Source organism: Peromyscus eremicus, chromosome 20 (genome assembly GCF_949786415.1).
Source record: "Peromyscus eremicus chromosome 20, PerEre_H2_v1, whole genome shotgun sequence".
Classification (NCBI taxonomy): domain Eukaryota; kingdom Metazoa; phylum Chordata; class Mammalia; order Rodentia; family Cricetidae; genus Peromyscus; species Peromyscus eremicus.
In genome coordinates, this window is record NC_081436.1 from 57,528,659 (window position 1) to 57,541,360 (window position 12,702).

Sequence of the window (12,702 nt, forward strand, 5' to 3'; positions counted from 1 at the left end):
CCAGATTCAAGAAAAAGCTATTGACAAGGGTTTCTTTTCCAAGCTGTAGCCTGTTGCCATCTGCAAGTCTGAGTCACTCCTTTATTCCCAACTAAAATATTAATTAATATCTTGTATTATGCTACTTTAAAATTATGTACTAAAACTGCCTTATTTCTTAGAGTGACCATATCTGTTAAATATAAGTACACGCTTGGGGGGTCTGTGTAGTTGCCATCCTATTAACAGAGAAAAGTGCTCTCTAAACACTAGGTTTAGCTGGATTTTGTTTGTTTGTTTGTCTTGGGTTTTTTGTAGTCTTATTTTATTCTTGTTTTATCATACAGAATTTCACTATGCAGTCAAGGTTTACTGAAGCTCATGACAATCCTCCACCCTCAGCCTCCCACGTTCTAGGATTACAGGTTAAAAATAACTATATTGTATGCCATGATTTGTGCATATACACATATTGTTTATATTGAGAGAGGGATAAAACTTCAGTTCTCCTCGTTAAAGACCGGGTTGGAAGGAAGATCTTTCAAAATGAGCATGTCTTGTGTTCATTTTTGAACAAGCAAAATGCTGCAGCTCTTGGCCACACTGCCATGCTGCATTCTCTTGACAACAGATAATATTTGCAGATGCTTTCACAGGCTTAGCACATGCACATTTAGGAGGCTGTCACTGAACACTCTCTTTTAAAACTTCTGATAATTCAGCAAGAATGATGAGGAAATATCCATAATACCGTGTCTCAATTTATCCAAAAATTCTATACCTAATCAAAATTTACCTTTAAGTAACTGTGTAGATTTCTCTCTGAAGATCCCATGCAACTCTTCCTCACTTTTTTGACAGTTTTATTTTCTAGATTTTTTTAAGGATCCATAGGTTCTTTTCCATAGGAAAAAGAAAGATAGTGGACAGAGTAATCCCCAGGAACTGAGCAAATGAACAATATAAAATCATATCTGGAAGCAATAACAAAAAACTATAGCAACAACGTATAACACAAGCAGTTCCTCACTCAGCCAAGATGTGATGTTAACTGTACATTGCACAATGCTGAACATGGACGTTTGAAAATAAAATTAGTAGGGGTTGGATAGACAGGATGTCCAAACCTTTACAATGTAGTTGCCTCACAGAACAAGAAGAGCCAAATATTCAATGACCTTTTTTACATTCTATTAATGTAAACAAAAAAGTTTCCAAAAAGATATTGTTATCTTTTATTATTTCTTATAATAAAAAGGATACTTTTTAACAAAAGTAAAATTTTACGTACTGTCTTCTGAGCATATTTAGAAAATTAAGTTTCACATATTCAAAAGCATTGTTTTACTTTATTACTCTTTATTTGAAATGTACCAACAATTTTTCCAGGGTAATCAACAAGAAATACAATCTATTGTACTTTGAAACATTTCTAAAAAGCTAAGCAATAGTAACTACCAGTCCTTCAGAAGCAAGTAAAAATTAATATGCTAGTAGGCCACAAATTAAAAGTTCCGGCAACAATCTCCAAGTCAAAGCTCAGGTAAGTGACTACAAAATATCAGAGCACCTGAGAACAGCTTGCACATGAACCAACCATTGCTTATGCCCCATAAACAGAAAAAGTTTGGAAAGAGACTCTTCATGCCAATAAAAAATTCTACCTTGGAGCAGTGGTCTAGAAAAATCCCTAATCTGAAACACACTTGTCTGTAATTTCTCTATACTCCACACCTCCATTGTTTCCCAATAGGATATTAGCTTTTCCAGTAGACTAAGGTAAAATGGAGACAATATAACAAAAAGTCAGGCTAATTCCCTGCTTGTCCAGTCATGACAAAGTGTGTTAGTTGATTAAAATTAAACCCAGCTCTACCATGTATACAGGACATCTTGTTTCCATTATGTGCTTTACTTTGAAAGCTATCCCTACAACAGATACAATAGAAAAATAAAGAACATTGAATTACCTCTTTTTATTTCTGGATCTTTCTTTGGGCTTGATGCTAGATACAAAGAATCAGGCTTGTTCATTGTACTTCTCTTTCCTGACAATTAAATTTGTACTATTGTTAGTTCATATAATTTTTTTTTTACATTTGGAACATTCATTAAACTGAAATTTGAAAATTCACACCAATAGAAGCAAACCAGATATTGCCTGGCTATTTTCAACTAGTTTTAAAAAATGATTTTAGTTTCTGTCTAAGACTTTGATAAAACTAAATGAACTTCAACATACACATTTTATCTTTCTATAAAGATCTTCCTATAAAAATCTTATACATGATTATGACTTGCTATTTTGTTTAATATTATTGCATTAGCATTGTCCATGTATTTTACAGTTTTGTAAACATTTTACTCGTACTTAATATTTTATTGATAGAATGTCCTAGGAGTCATTTCATAATTTTCTTAACATTGGACATTCTGTCTGTTCCCAGTTGTTTACAATTATTAATGATGATCCTATGAACTTCAGCAAACACAACGGTTCTCTTCAACATTTGTGATTATTTTAATATGGGAGACTATGAGGGGTGGAATCACTGTTCAGAAAGATCAACAATTAACTGCCAGGGTATTCAATGGCAAACTCTCAATGGTTTTCATCCCAGGCTCACTAGCATCTTTGTTAATTTCATCAGAAAAGAACTACAACCCATCTTGACTTTCGGTGCACATGCTTAAAATCCTGTACATGTATGTAGAATGAACACTTCAAAACTTTACAGGACTTAAAAAAATATATTTTGTGTATTTTTGATAGGTTTTTTAAATACCGGAATGGTAGGTTTCTCCACTGACACAATAAGCCAGATCAAGCTAAATTAAAAAGACCAAGTTTAATGAGCAAAGAATACTCTGGTGACCTTTCCAGCTCCCAGAGGTGAGGCAGGGGAAAGGAGCAGGAGAAATCACAGGGCAGGTCTAGGGACAGGGAGGGAGGCCTTAAATACCCCATAGGGCAGTCAGGCTTCAGGGGAGGAGCCTAGACTTTTTTGGGCGGTGTTTCTGAGAGGGGCAGAGTTTAGAATAGGGAAGAGTGGGGCCAAGGTGGAGCTTCCAACTGAGCACTTGAAACTTTTATTCATTTATACAATATATGGTGATCAGCTCCATCTACCACGACCTCCCTCCAACACCTACTTGTACCTCCCAATCTGTATCCTTCCCAGCTTCTTGTCCTCTTCATGTATTGTCATTAATAACTCCCTGAGTTCAATTTGTTTTGCACATATATTCATGGGTGTGGAGCCATCCACTGGAGCATGGGTAACCTACTAAAGGCCCCATCTCCAACTGTGACAACCAAAAGTAATTCCCCTCATTCTACACATGCATCCTTTCATTGATCATCAGTGGTAAACATGCTCTAGTCATCTCTGATATCCTTATGTTTTAACAACATAAGGGCTAGTTTATGTCTTCCTAGAGCAGCATGAGTCCTGCTCTCCCTATCAACATGTTCTGCTGACCTTTCAGCATAACAGTGAGCTGGAGTAGTCATTCAGAGACGCACTAGAATGTCCCCAAGTATCCCGTGAGTGCGTTAAGCCGTGTTTGCCTTGCTTTACCTCCTTAACAAGTTTTAATGGCCCATCCCTGGCCACTGTACCAGCCCATATCAGCCTAGGAACTCCCAAGAATGATGTCATAGCTGATCATTCCTAACTTGGACTTCCTTGGGGGAGCTGACTCTCTACAGCTGTCTATGGACATTTACTTAGTTACATCAAATTGCTCGTTTTTTGTTTGTTTGTTTGTTGTTGTTTTTTCCTTTGGAAGAGCATCTCCTAGGTATTGGCCCACTCCATCACCTACCTTTGCTCCTCTAGGGTAAGGTTCATGGAAAAGGAAATATAAACAACTGGATGAGCCAGTTCTCACGTCCTTAGGGTAACCCTCTGATGGTGACCTTAGACGAGTTTCCTAAATCACTCCATTTTCTAACCTGACAAGTAGGTTTAGCATTGCTTGTTTCACTGGGCTAGTGCAATGATTACACGAGCTGTTAGGTGCACAGAAACTATATCTCACGCACATGTACCATTTGTTCTAGCCTTAATTATAACTTAATTCCACTTAATTCTTGCCATCTGGAACGAACATCTTGTACTCTATAGTTTCTCGCTGCAGACCTTTCGTGCAAATTAACTGCGTGAAGCTTCAGAGTATGACACTGATCTCAGTACTGTTCTTCCTCTCTCAGCAGAACTTCAAAGGTTCAGCACAGAGCCTTAGGCTCTGTCATAACCTGACTGGTCAGCTGTTATCCCCGATGTTCTAAATTTTAAGACCTATCCAGCTGGATTTGTATCAGCACTGATCAATGCCCGAGTGAGCTGGGTGAAAATGGACACCTGTATAGTACTTAATCTTCTCTGTGTATAACATGACCTATGCTTCAGATCTGTGGAGCCAGAGCAGATTCCCTGAGGGAAATAGAAGCACTATATGAAGACTGGGGATTTGTTTCTGAACTAGATCTTGCTGAATTGTATGGGCTTGACTGCACAGCATCTTTATGAGTGCTGGGCTGTCTTTTCTCCAACATTGGAGCCTGAAGTCAGTAGAGTAGGAAGTTGGGAAGTGAAGAAGTAGCATAAGAGGGAACTAATGACAAGCAGGAATCCCCAAAAGTAAAATAAAGGAAAACTCATGTTAATGTTCACTACTTGTCATTTGGATGAGGTGAGTGTCCTACATAGTATGTGGGCACCCTACCTTGTGGAGTGGAATACAAACTTGTGAGAGGAGAGGGAGAGGATCAGGGAAGGTCCTAGGGAGCTTCTGTACCCAGGGGTTTGCAACAATACCAAGCTGTATGAATGACATAGTGGTTTCTGTCTAAAGTTCCAAAATCTCCTAAACATATCCTTGTTGGCCCACAGTAAGTGGAAATACACAAAAAAGAAATGCTTGGAAATTTAGTTCGGCCTAGCCAGATGGACACATTATAAACCCCACAATATCTCAGCACTTTTAAAGGAATCATGTATATTTTGAACTCAGAACTGTTAGTAGGTGTGGCTAACACTAATGAGGTCTATCTATATTTGCTGTATGTTTTTAAAAGCCCCTTACTCCCTTTCATATAGTGTACATATTATTGTAATTCATGCCTCAATATTCGATACTGCTGTCTGAATTGAAGCACTTGAAAATGCCTAGAATAAAGTCTGAAGCCATACTAAGTGATCCCGCTCTAAACTTAAAAGTAAAAGTCCCAACAAATTCAAAAGTAGTTTGGCTGCCAACTATTATTCCATTTGCTGGGTCAGTTCACTTTACATCCTCTCGTGTTATTTTTACATACCTTCTCAGACCTCCAATATCTTTTCTACACTGGCTTCCTTGGGCTACCATAACAAAATACCAAAGACTGAGCAGCTTAAACAACAGAAACTTTGTTGCTCACATTTCTAGAAGCTGAATTCTGCAGTCAAATTGCTGGATGTCTTAGTCCCATGGCAGTACCCCCTGACCCGTCTGTGAACAACAACCTTCCATAGTGCCCTTCTTGGCAGAGAGCGAGAAAGAGGAAGGCCTTCTGGTCTCCCAATTGTACAAGGAAACTAATCTCATTTCATGATCTCCACCTTGTGACCTCACCTAAGCCTAATTAGGTCTCATCTCACAAGCCTAAACTCCAAATACTATATAATTTTGTGTATTAGGGTTTCAATATTTGGATATAAAGGCGACAAAATCAAGCTGATATAACCCCTTTTCCTCTAAGTTACTGATTCTCATTCTTTTATAGAAAATGGCAAGAATCCTAAAAAAATATATGCATAAGTGAGCCTATCAATCTACCGACTCATCTAAATGTGAATTCATTTACTCTACTGCCTACTGTTACAGTGGCTGTAGTTCACACACTTCCATTTGGGTCCAGATGTTCCAGTGGTTTAGTAGGCAGCATGCTCACAGGAGGTTCACTCAATAACCTCCCTGAAGCAAACTATCTCTTCTGCAACACTGGATTTAAATGTCTTCTGCGTTACTTGTGAGCATGTAGGTATGCTGTACTATTTCAAATACCAATTGACTCTTTCCCTTAAACTCATGTCTCCCACAAGCTACTGTGTTTGGAACAAAATCCAGGAGTTGACTCTACCCACCCTCTCCATCCTTTTCCTCCCCATCTTCTGTTGGCACCACCCCAAGCAGGCCCTCACTGATACCCGGGCAGCAACACTGTTGTTATAAAGTTGCCAGGACTCGTCTTAATCACTAACATAGTCTTCATATGTCATCCTACTTGACCCTCTGGCAGCACTTAATATTTCATATGACTCCCTTTGCCTTTAGGGACAGCAGGCAGTAAAGCCTCTACGTTCACTGGACATTCTTCAGAAGATCCTTCTATGGGTCCTCATTACTGTCCCCACATCCAAGGGTCAGCATGTCGACCCACTCAGCCTTCTTTGCTTCTGTCCCTACAGCCATGCTTTTTTTAAAAAATAGTTTACTGGTCTTTGTTTTATGTGTACAACTGTTCTGCCTTCATGTTTGCATGTACACTTTTGTGCCTACCTGGTGCCTGAGAAGGTGAGAAGAGGGTAATGAATCCCCTGGAACTAGAGTTGAACTGGTGCTAGGAACCGAACCTGGGTCCTCTACAAGAGCAGCATGTTTTCTTAACTGGTGAGCCCTCTCTCTAGCTCCCAGCTGGGTTCATTTTTCAGTGATCTCATCTAGGCTCTCAGTTTGGAAATCATTCTTGATGTGGTGATTCCAAAATATGTAGCTTTAGCCCCAGTCTCCACACTCACACAAGAAACTGTCTCTCAACATGTACCTCTTAAAATACTCAAAATTTCTCCTTCGCCTCACTCCAGTGTGCTTCCTGCCAGTATCAATGGTCCCTTCACAGTAAATGGCTCATGCCATTTCCATCCCACACCCCCACCATGCCTCCTACTTGTGGAATAGGATGTGGAGCTCTCTGGTACTGCTCCAGCACCATGTCTGCCTGCTTTTTGCCATCTTCCCCGCCATGATGGTCATGGACTTACCCTGAAAGTATAAACCCCCAATAATCTCTCTTCTATAAGTTGTCTTATACATGATGTCCTATCACAGTAAAAGGAAAAAAGTAACAAAGGCACAGGTCACCCTCATGGACATCCTCAGTGCTGTACCTCACCAATCTCCAACATGCTTCTAAGTCCAGTCAATTTGATAATCAGCATTAAGCATCATACCACATAATCTCACCTACATTCAGTAGAGAGACATCAGTGTCAAAAGACACATAGCTACAGTTAGGAAACATAGACACAGGGGCTCTGTGAAGCATAGAAACTATAGTTAATGATGATAGAGTATAATCTTGAGAACTACGGAGTTAATATAGGTCCTCTCACCACGGTAACATTAACTATATGAACTATATTCTTCAATGACCTTGATTTCATCATTCCAGAATGTGCATCTATATCAGAAATCAATGCTATACAGAAGTGCATGTATTATCTATCCATATAAAAATGTTAGTAGAATCTGTCTTTAAACTTGCTAGTTTCCTTTCTAAAAATAATTTATTTATTTATTTTACATCCTGGCTGTAGTTTCCCATAGTTTCCTCTCCCTCCTCTCCTCCCAGTCCCTACCCTCATAGCCCATCTGTTCTCACCCCCCAATCCACTCCCCCTCCACTTCTGTTTAGGAAAGGGCAGATCTCCCATGAGTATCAACAAATATCAAGTTTCAGTAAGACCCAATATGAGGAGTAGGGTCTCAAAGGCTGGTAAAAGAGTCAGAGACAGCCCCCATTCCCACTGTTAGGAGTCCCACAAGAGTACCAAGCTACACAACTGTAATATATGCAGATTGCCTACATCAGTCCCATGCAGGCTCCCTGGTTGTTGGTTTAGTCTCTGTAAGCTTCTGTGATCCCAGGTTAGTTGATTCTGCGAGTTTTCTTGTGGTGTCCTTCACTCCTCTTCCTCCCCTATAACGCAAAAGAACTCTGTCAATAGGATAAAATGGCAGCCTACAAAATGGGAAAAGATCTTCCCTGACCGCACATCCAACAGAAGGCTGATTTCCAAAATCTATAAAGAACTCAAGAAACTAGACATCAACAAACCAAATAATCCAATTAAAAATAGCTGTGGAGCCCCCATGGGACTGGACTAGGCCCTCTTGATATGAGAGACAGTTGTTTAGCTTGAACTGTTTGGGGAGCCCACAGGCAGGGGGATCAGGATCTGTCCCTGGTGCATGAATGGGCTTTTGGAGCCCAGTACCTAAGGTGTGACACCTTGCACAGCCTTGGTGCAGCGGGGGAAGGGCTTGGACCTGCTTCACCTGAATGTACCAGGCTCTGCTGACTCCCCATGGGAGACCTTGACCTAGAGGAGGTGGGAATGGAGGTAGGTTGGAGGGGAATGTGGTTATATTTTATTTGTGCTGAAATGTGGTGATAATTTATTTGTGTTTTAATAAAACTTGCCTGGAGATCAGGGAGAAAAGGCCAGCCATTTTAAGTAAACAAGAAGTCAGGCAGCAGACTTAATCCTATCACTTAGCAGGCAGGGTCTCTATGTGTTCAAGGCCACACTAGGGAACAGAGCCAAGCATGGTGACACACCCCTTTAATCCCAGTACGAACCACAGAGACCTGGAGTTTTGTACAGACAGACAGTGACAAGGAAGTAAGGTAGCTGGGCTAAGATAGCCAATGAGAAGGCAGAAGAGCAAGGCAATAAAGGCATGGGTAGACAGAAAGTAACATGCATTTGGAAACTGCAGAGTTGATGAGGTAAGGTTGGCTGTGGCTTTCCCTATTTCCCTGATCTAAGGCTTTCACCCCTATATTTGGCTCTGTGTTTTTTATTTAATAAGACTATTTAGAAATTCATCTACAGGGGAAGGCTGGGTGATGGGAAGAGGGAGGAGGGGGGAATCTGTGGTTGCTATATAAAATGAATAGAAAATTTCTTAATAATAAAACTTTTTTTAAAAATGGGGTACAGATCTAAACAGAGAATTTTAACAGAAGAATTTAAAAATGGCCAAGAAACACTTAAGGAAATGTTCAACATCCTTAGCCGTCAGGGATATGCAAACCAAAATGACTCTGAGATTCCATCTTACACCTGTTAGAATGATTAAGATAAAAAACACAAGCAACTGTTCATGCTAGAGAGGATGTGGAGCAAGGGGTCACTCCTCCATTGCTGGTGGGAGTACAAACTTTGGAAGTCAGTGGGGCAGTTTCTCAGAAAACTGGGAATCAATATACCACAAGACCCAGCTATACCACTCTTGGGCATTTACCCAAAGGATGATCAATCACACCACAAGGACACTTGCTCAACTGTGTTCATAGCAGCTTCGTAATAGCCAGAACTTGGAAATAATCTAGATGTTCCTCAACTGAGGAATGGATAAAGAAATTGTGGTACATTTACACAATGGAGTATTAGTCAGCTGTTAAAAGCAAGGACACCAGGAAATTTGAAGGTAAATGGATGGAACTAGAAAAAAATCATCCTGAGAGAGGTAACCTAGACTGAGAAAAACATGGTATATACTCCCTCATAAGTGGACATTAGCTGTAAAATAAAGGATGACCATGCTACAATTCACAGACCCAGAAGGTAACAAGGAGGGATCATGGGGGGATACCCCAATCTCCCTGGGAAAGGGACATAGAAGAAATTTTGTGAGTAGACAGAGGGAGGGTCAAGATGGGAACATGAGCGATCAGGTTGGGGGGGGAGAAGGAGAGTACTGGAAGAAACTACTGCAAAGGGGGGCATTTGGGGGTCAGGTAAAAACCTGTCACCAGGGAATCTCCCCGGAATCTACAAGGAAGACCCCAGCTTAGACGTCTAGCAATAGCAGATACATGGACTGATCTGGCCATCTCCTGTGACCAGATTGGTACCGAACCTAACTGTCATCATAGGGTTGTCATCCAGCAACTGAAGGAAACAGATGCAGACCCACGGCCAAACATTAGGCACAGTTTTGGGAATCCTGCAGAGGAGGAGGAGAAAGGATTGTAGGAGCCAAAGGGGTCAGGGACATTTCCTTTTTTAACATAATACTAGGATAAAATAATTGATCTTCTTACTTCTCTGGGTAAATCAGATGGCTACTAGTTACACACATAGGAAAGCTAAAATCAAGCACATATGAATTCAACTCCTACCTTTAACTTTACAGCCCAAGGACTAAGCAAGACGTTGAATCTCTTTTTCTATTCTAATCTCTACTTCCTCTAAGTTTTACTATCACACTTGAATAAAATGAAGATAAAGGAATTGAAATTGTTTCTAAGGAAGATACTAAGATACATTATAATGCACCAAATATTAAGTATCTCTTTTCCTTTTATTACTAAATATCATTCTGAATCTTTACATATTTATTTTACTGTGTCCAAAAATAGTACTACATAAGAGTCCCTGTTTCATCCGCAGAGACAGTCTGATAAAAGAGATATCTCACTAAATAATTACAGCGCAATGTAAAATGCCCTAAGAGCGGTTGTTCAATTCATGTTTAGCAACTGATTTAGCAAGGGACTGAGTGAGAGGCCTAATCATTAGTGTCTCCTCCTAGAGATGCCAGTTTAAAGTTTTCCTTTATCCCATACTGGTGAAAGTAGACATTTCCTGTTTACATATATTTATATTAATATTATTACACCATACTTCATTTATATCTGTGGCTAGCATAAGGGAAGGAAGGAAATCTGGAGAAAGCATAGATTACGAAGACTCAAATCTAAAAATGATACCATGGTTTTATTGCTTAGGAAAGGGAAATAGAGAGTTTCAAAAGAGAAAAATCTTCAGTGACTTATTTTGATAAATATCCAGTCCCATCCATAGCAGCGCATTTGAACTGTTACATAAGGAAGTACAATTAGCACAAAATGAAAAGAAAACTTAAGATTTCTAAATCCCCTTCAACTATTTCTTTTCCTGAGTTTCCAGTAAGCACTTAAAGAGGAGATAAGGCATCAGTCCAAAATACCACCCTGTTATTTTTCCAATTTCAAGAAAAATAGACATCACTAAAAGTTAAGCCTGAAAAATATTATACTCACTTATCATCATCCAAAATTACTTAAAAAACAATAGTTGACTGTCCAAGTAGAGCTCTATTTCTTCTAAGCTCTCACAATCAGAAGAACGCGTTAGATAGATGCTTCTTCAGTGACAAGTTGGTCTTGAGGGAAAAATGGCTGCCTTGGAGACAGCCGTAGACCCAACCACTTGTAGTTACAGAAACACTTGAAACTGTTTTCTAATCTTAAATTTCTAAGTAAACTTCTGTTAAAATAAATATTAAGAACCTTTTCAAATTAGATTTCAATAAATCCACCCAAGGCTAGGATTACAGTTTTAAGTAACCCACTAATCAACTCTCCAATTTTCATGGCAATGAAGTTAGTGGCACGATTTTGTAGAATGGTTGATGGCACCAGCCACCAAGCTCGGTTTGTAAGCACATATTATCACATTAGGGTGCACTGTTTTGATTTTTAGAGCATTCCATTGAAGTTCTGATCCTGAACTGATCTGATTAATACTTTTTCTAGTAGTGGTCATATTTTGTTTCCGACAAAACTCAGTGGGGACAGAGAAAACTAACTTTCCATTTCACATCACAGATTCTATGGCTCTCTAGTTGGCAATGATAGCATGAAGGGGTGTGTAATCTTCTCCTAGACATTTGCAAAGCCTAGGTGAACTGAAGAGATAGAAAGCCAGAGCACACTACTGAGGTCCCTGCCCATCAGAAGGAAACTCTCTAACCACAGAACTGTATCCTCAAAGCTACTCGTACTGGAAGCACTGAAGGTCAGTTTGCTATCCTCTTCTCAACCTGTCCATTCCATCTTTACTGGTAGGTATTTGACTTACTTTGTTGTCTACTTGCCAGCTGTTCATTTCCTTGAGACCTGTTTTGATGCCGCTTGGAAGAAGTCAGCTGTTGAACTCTGAAATAAGCAGAAAAGCAAACCACAGAAGCAATTGGTCTAAGTTTCTCTTGACCTCTCAGGAGTAGGCTTCTAGATGTATTCTTGTACATACAACCTAAGTGTGAAAAATGTTTGCAGGACCAAACAGCTAGTTGTTTAAATGTCAAAGAAGATATTATACCTCCCAGAGAATTGAACATACTGCTTAACAAAAAAAAAAACCATAAAATTTATGTATTTGCTACCTTTCATAAATCTCAATGAATTAAAAGGGATAAATTATGATAACAAAATTCTCCTCCTTCTAAATTACCGGTTTCAGAAATCTTACAACATAACAAAAAGCACTGTTCTACATGGGATGAGGCAACAAAGCTCTTCTTTCTTGGTACTGACCAACTTTATGGTTTCTGATCCTACAGAAATGCCTCTCTGGTTAAAAAGGATCTTCCTTTTTCTTTATATGGAATCCTTTATACACCTCCTCTATCCTTCTCTTGAAGGTATTTAGTAAATGACATCATGTAGTCCAGACATCAAGTATTTCCTCATCCTCACAGTTTAATCACATTTCTAGGAAGAAAAAATCAGACTAAGTAGGTTCAGAGATCATACTCAAGTATTAATGTAAAATTGTATTTTTTGAAAGCATTTTGGTCTTCAGCTCTATTAACACAGAACTTCCAGAAATAAGGGCACAATCAGTGGTGGATGAAACAAGGCAATAAAAGTAACAATATTTACATTTTCTCTCTAGCAATCTG

At 39.3% G+C, this 12,702-nt stretch overlaps 1 long non-coding RNA gene across 1 annotated transcript; it reads right to left on the reverse strand.

The window, feature by feature from the left end:
* Positions 1 to 775: 775 nt before the first annotated feature.
* On the reverse strand, positions 776 to 12,047 carry LOC131896434 (uncharacterized). The gene is made up of 4 exons (XR_009375448.1): positions 11,880 to 12,047; positions 7,833 to 7,945; positions 1,950 to 2,027; positions 776 to 876 (listed from the first exon to the last, which is right to left on the reverse strand). It is a non-coding gene; the product is annotated as an uncharacterized LOC131896434 (long non-coding RNA).
* Between the last annotated feature and the right edge of the window lie 655 nt (positions 12,048 to 12,702).